Raw genomic sequence first — 6,451 nt, forward strand, 5'->3', positions numbered from 1 at the left:
TCCCTACGGATGTCGTGTCATCCAGGTTGATAGATATATATGCTTTTCGTTTAAGTAGAATTTAAACAATGCTAAAATAAGTCATATCGCACCATTTCTACGCCATGAAATAGAATGTAGAATTTAATATATTTAAAAGATGAGGATGTCGCCCATATTAAAGAATTTAACTTTGTCCCTGTTACATATAAATTTCCTTATTGTCACTTCAACTCATTATCAATGTTTAACATTTGAGTACCTATTAATAGATGAAACTGCATATGTACCAACAAAATAAGCCTAATACATCATTAATACACTAAAATATCCAATAGACCTAATTGTTTGTGTCTCACTTATTTTCAAATCCATATATATAAATATTCTAAAAGTACCACTTGTACCAATTAATAGGATAGCATCGTTAAAGTATACATAAATGCCCCTTTAAAGGGTGAAGCCAATTATAGTGGCAAGACATACTTTCTCTGTTGCCTTGAAACATGCGGTCTCGTATCGATATATGAGTGCCCACCTAGACTAGCCTGGAGCACAATTTTAATGTCTAATTCACTATCACACCCTCGTGAAGTATTGATCGGTAAGTAGTAAATTGAGCACTATTGGTGATGGTGGCCTCCAATGAAGTCACCTCAACTCAGTCATATGTATGCAGCATAGCAAACTCTATTGTCTATGCTTGGTTCTCTTTAGGTCGAGAAGGAAAAAGAGAAGATGAAGGTGATCAAAATAGTGTTTTTTCTAAGGTTTTGAGTAGATTTGCGGTATAGAGTAGACACCATTTGTTTATAGTGTTAATCATTGCTACTCAACTATTTATGGTATAGATGAGCAAGGTTAATCATTTGGCAGTACTTAAAAAATATAGCTCAAGAGACATACCATCAAGGTGATCTCCATAGCACCAATTATTATTTATATTTTGAAAAATATGTATAGTTTAGTGCTCGGTTTTGTTTTCAACACTTGTTGATAATCACATGAGACACCTTTACTAATTTGAAGTATGTATTTACTTTTTAAAACTTTTTTTATAGTAACTAATTTGTGGGAGTATACTTATAGTCACGTCGATGGGGTGTATCACATACATCCATCAATTATATCTGACATGTTGGAATTCCTTAATAAATAAAATAAAACATGAGTAGTTTAATGCACATTTTGATTGTTTATTTGTTGCCAAAACTATTTGGCAAAGAAAAAACATACATATATGATAATAAATCTCATGATGGATAAAGGGTGCAAGGTTATTTGCTGAAAATATTTTGATGATTTTTTTTACATCTATGTACCATGTATGCTACTTATTAGTAGTTTTGAGAAATTCTAAAAACCACTTTCAAAATATAAATATTAAATAAATCAAAATTAAGTCATATCTAGTTAAAAAAACACAACTAAATTTTATTGTTCTTCTTTATAGATATATATTTAAATTAGCGTTGTATATTTTTAAGGGGATTTTTTACACCCTAAAATATGATGTGAAATTTTTCGGAAATTATCTTAACATTAATTATTATTTGTCAACCCATGTGTCGTGATGTATTTATGAACACTATATAATTTTTATAATACATCAATACTTCATTTAATTAAAGGAATACAACAAATATCATAAATTGGATATATATTATAAAAATATTTTAAAATGTGAATGTTTATAGACCGTTGATTTGATATTTTATATTTATATTATAGATATATCTTAACTACATATGTCTGTGGAATAATATATTTTATCTTTGTATGGTGAAAAAAAATTCTATTTTACATCAATTTTTTTCAATGGTATTACGTACGTATGTTTTTTGCTCTATCGTTTATGCTAGAAAATTTTATTTGACTTTTTAGATGATACTACGTATGTATTTTTTGCTTTTATATTTTTTTACATGTGGCTTTATCTTTTCAACCGTATGTATGTGGGTATGTTTTTTTCTTTCGGCGAGCCATACCTTTTTGTTCCAAATCATACACTCTATGTGCTTATGTTCTTTTTTGTTTTTTTTAAACCAACCGTTCATATTTTCTCATGTATAGATGAGGAAAGTATTACAAATATACCTAGGTCTAAAATTATGGGTACGCCAATTTAAATGAAAATTACCGTAAGGTTAGACGGTGACATGTGGTGGTTTAGTTATGTTTGTAGGAATGCCATGTTATGACTTAGAGGCGTTTGTAGGAAGTTTAATTTACTTTTGGTATATAATAGGTGTTGGTTCCCTTCTATAGATATTAAGAATATATTAAATTTAACCGTTTGTAGTCCCGGTTGGTAACCCCCTTTAGCCCCGGTTGTCCAACCGGGACTACAAATCCGGGACTAAAAATAGCTATCTTTAGTCCCGGGTGAAATAACCGGGACTAAAGATCAATCTTTAGTCCCGGTTCATGTTACCAACCAGGACTAAAGATCGATCAGCCACGTGGCCGGCCAAACCATCTTTAGTCCCAGTTTGTGTTACCAACCGGGAATAAAGATCGGTGCACCATTATATATATATATATATATATATACATATGTTACAATACATATATATGCATAATATATAGGCATATATATATGTGTGTGTATGTATAAATCATATATTACACACACATATGTATAATTTAAAGCACTTAACATTTTATGTGCATATATATATGTTACCAAAATATATATTAACACAAAAGTAAATGTGTACATATATAAATATACATATACATGCATATATAGTACAATTCATTTGCTCGGTAGCTATAGCTACGACTTCGACGTCGGCGTTATGTCAGAAGAGGAAGGACCGACGTTATGAATTGTCTATCCGTCGTAGTAGAATTCACCGTCGGGATTAAGGACTTCTTCGTTGATGAATCCCATCAGTTGTTCTTGAACAGCCGTGATAAAATCCTTGTGTGGGAGATTATCCCTCATGTGAATACGCTATCGTTCGAAAAATAATGACGTATCAATATATGAAATTAATAAACAACTTAACAAATCGAGCAATGAAATTTTGAATGATTTATGTATACGTACATCGAGCTCTCGTGTTGTGCATATTTGGTTTGATAGGCAATGGGCATACTCGCATACGTAGTAGCCGCATAAGTTAGTTTCCTGGTCCTGCTTTGCACACTACATGAGAAACGATGAGAGATTTAATATACTATTTATATTAACTGTAATTAGAGATTCAATTCAATATAATTTTGGATCATGCATGTACTCACTGGAAAATGAAACCTCCGTCCAAGTTTTTCTTTCCAAGTCCCGCGGACCAATTGACGGAACCGATCCCAAGCCCTACATATGTAGTTGCAAGCTATGATTAATTAATTATTACCTGAGATCAACATAATAGCAATAGATTCCCCGCGACTTTGGAATAGATGGCATTATATTACCTGTCTATCAGTTTGAAGACCTTGTCAAAAATCTTCTTCTCTTTATTCATTGAGTCGTACACAGTGACTCTGCATGCGTCCAAGTCGAAGAATAACAGGACCCAGTGGAATCTGGAATATGCGTGAGATGAGATATATATGATTGAAAATGTACATGCTATATGTATGGGAACGAAATTTGTTCGAGCGACAATAAAAACTCACTCTGTGTTGTACGGCAGTAGTATGTACGTCTTGAAATGCTGCTGCGTTAGGAGATGGACGAGATTGTCCTCTGTGTCTTTCTCGTACTTGTCGATCATTTCGGTGTTGATTTTCCGAGGGTCGATGAACCCAGTATCGCAGACCCTCCGCCATCGGGCCCTTTGAATCTCCATTCTACAACAATGAAAAGAAAGTATTATTGCTTACATATATGCCAGGAGCTAATTATTGAACGAAACAAATCGAACTCAAAGATACTCACAAAATCCATGCGCTCAGAAGAGAGACGTCGATGGCGTCCAACTGGTACAGATCGAAGAGATCCTTGAAATGGATCCAGAGAACATCTTCTCCTTGCAAGAAGTTGGAGTTTCTGATCCTCGCTCCGAACATCTCTCTACCCTTGGCGCTCATTTCCATGTACCGTTCATGGAATTTGTATATCTGTGTCGGTAGGGACTGCAGCTGTTCAGGTTTGACAAGCGGTTTACCGAGTTCAAACTTGTATGCCACTTCCGCCTTCGGGATTGGTGCGCCTCCAACCAACTGATCCACAGTTAGACCGGTGTCTGAAATGAATTCCGTTATGCCAAAATCTTTGCCGGTCACCAACGGCTCGACCTCTTGGTTTGGTTGTTCTCCAAGCTGAGGGACTGGTTTGGACTTCTTGTGATAGGCTCTCTGAAGTGTTCGGTCATAGTCCGATATCTGTAACGCCTCCTTGTTTGTTGTGGACATTCCCTTGAAGAAGTTCTTCACGCTCGGGTCAATAGGTATCTTCTTTTCAGAACTCCGAGGCTTGAGTTGCCTCTTCACCTCTCCTGCCACATAAGCATCAAGCTCCTCTTGACTGCAATCGTACGGTGGCTACTTGTTTTTGGTGGCGTCAACTTTCGCCTTCTTCGTTGCCCTTGTGCGGGCAGGCGGTGGAGCTTGGCGAGACCTTGTCTTGGGAGGTGCAGGCGGACATGGTGGAGGCGGAGGAGGCAGAGGAGCCGGAGGAGCCGGAGGAGATGGTGCAGCAGGAGGTGGCGGAGGAGCCGGAGGAGATGGTGCAGGAGGACGTGGCGGAGGAACCGGAGGAGATGGTTCAGGAGGAGATGGCGGAGCCGGAGGAGATGGTGCACGAGACGCTGCTTGTCGCCCAGGAAGGATGATGTACCGCTTGCGCCATACTATGATGGCGTGGCTTGTGTCTCGTAGATGCGTCTCACCATCTCCTCCTGGGTAGTCCAACTCGAGGTCCTCATACGCAGCTTCCACCAGCTCAACTTCGACCCTTGAGTATCCTGCTGGAATCGGCCTACAGTGGTAAGTCCCGAAAGGGTCCGTTGAGATGGCCATTCCCAACGCCACCTTCAAGTGATGAGAGGTTATCTATTGGTAATCAACCTAAGGAGCAACTTGCGGGATGTACTAGTCAAAAATCATCAAACTACGAGCATACCTTGATTGATAAGTTCTTGAAGGGAATATGCAGCTCACATGGTGTCCGCTGCGTGATCTCATCAATGGGGCAGGTGGTTTCGTCCTGGGTTTGCATGGCGTCCATGCTCTGTGATCCGACCTGCCCCGTTGAGGCGCAGCTGCTACGATTGCCTGATGGGCTGACCATTGCAGGATGAATGTACGGCTGGGGATCTTGGGACCGATGTGCGGCCATACGTTCATCCACCTTCCTTGCCACCTCCTCTTGCATGCTGAACTCGTAGCTCGATATCCTGTACTCAAGATCTGCAATCTTCGCCTCGGTATCTCTCTTGCTCCTCATCCGACTCCTGTACGTGTGGATGTCCTCCTTAAATCCAATATTCTAGGGAATCACGCCTTTCCCTCGTGTTCGTCCTGGATGCTCGGGAGTCTGTAGGGCGAGTGACAGCTCATCCTTCTCTCTGTCGGGTCGGAATGTGCCCTGAGAAGAGGCTACCACTGCGTTCGTTAGTCGACTAGCAGCCTCGCGTATCTGATCACTGAAGACAAGGGAGCCATCAACTGGGTTAAGCATTCCACCGTGAGCATAGTACCAAAACTTCGATCGATCAGGCCATTTAGCGGTGGTCGGTTTGATACCACTCTCAATCAAACTTGCCTCCATCTCCTCCCACTTCGACATTGTGACGCTATATCCGCCTGACCCCAAGTGGTGATGGTACTTCTTCTTGGCGGCATTGTTTTTGTTTCTGGCCATCATCGCTTGCCCTTGTTGCCCTGTCTTGTAAGCAACGAACTCGTCCCAATGATCCCTTAGCTTTGGGAATACATCGAAGTTCGGTGTTAGTCCCTTCAAGATGTATTTCTTGTAGAGATCTCCCTTGAAGCTCTGGAACTGTTCTGCCATTTTCTTCAGAGTCCACTGTTTCACTATGTTCTCCGTACCCGCGGGTAGCGTGAACGTCTCGAGCATTGTGGTCCACAGCATTTCTTTCTCTGAGTCCGGGACAAAGCTGTCATTATCCCCGCGTGCCCTTGTTCTGCGCCAGTACACCATGCTGACCGGCACGTTGTCCCTCACAACCCAACCACTGTGGCGTACAAAATTTTTGGCTGCTTCTGCTGGGGCACTAGGTCGGCCGTCTTCGTCCACCTCAGTTATGATGTGCCGACCCTCTATCTTCTTCGCGGCACCTCGTTGTCCGCGTGCCCTCTTCTGTCCAGCGGAGGGATGACTTCCACTAGCCTCCTCCTCATCGTTCCCCTCCTCATTCCCCTCCGAATCCCTCTCCACGTTCCCCTCCTCGTTCAAGTACTGGTTTGGATCCTCGTTCCCCTCTCTTTCGTTCCAGCACTGGCTGCTTCCCTCTGCGATTGTATCGTATAGTATCTGTTCCTCATCGCGATCAGCCAT

At 40.7% G+C, this 6,451-nt stretch overlaps 1 pseudogene; it reads right to left on the reverse strand.

The window, feature by feature from the left end:
* Window positions 1-2,812: 2,812 nt before the first annotated feature.
* On the reverse strand, window positions 2,813-6,451 carry LOC136356332 (uncharacterized; annotated as a pseudogene).

The sequence above is a fragment of the Oryza sativa genome, chromosome 4 (genome assembly GCF_034140825.1).
Source record: "Oryza sativa Japonica Group chromosome 4, ASM3414082v1".
NCBI classification, from domain to species: Eukaryota; Viridiplantae; Streptophyta; class Magnoliopsida; order Poales; family Poaceae; genus Oryza; species Oryza sativa.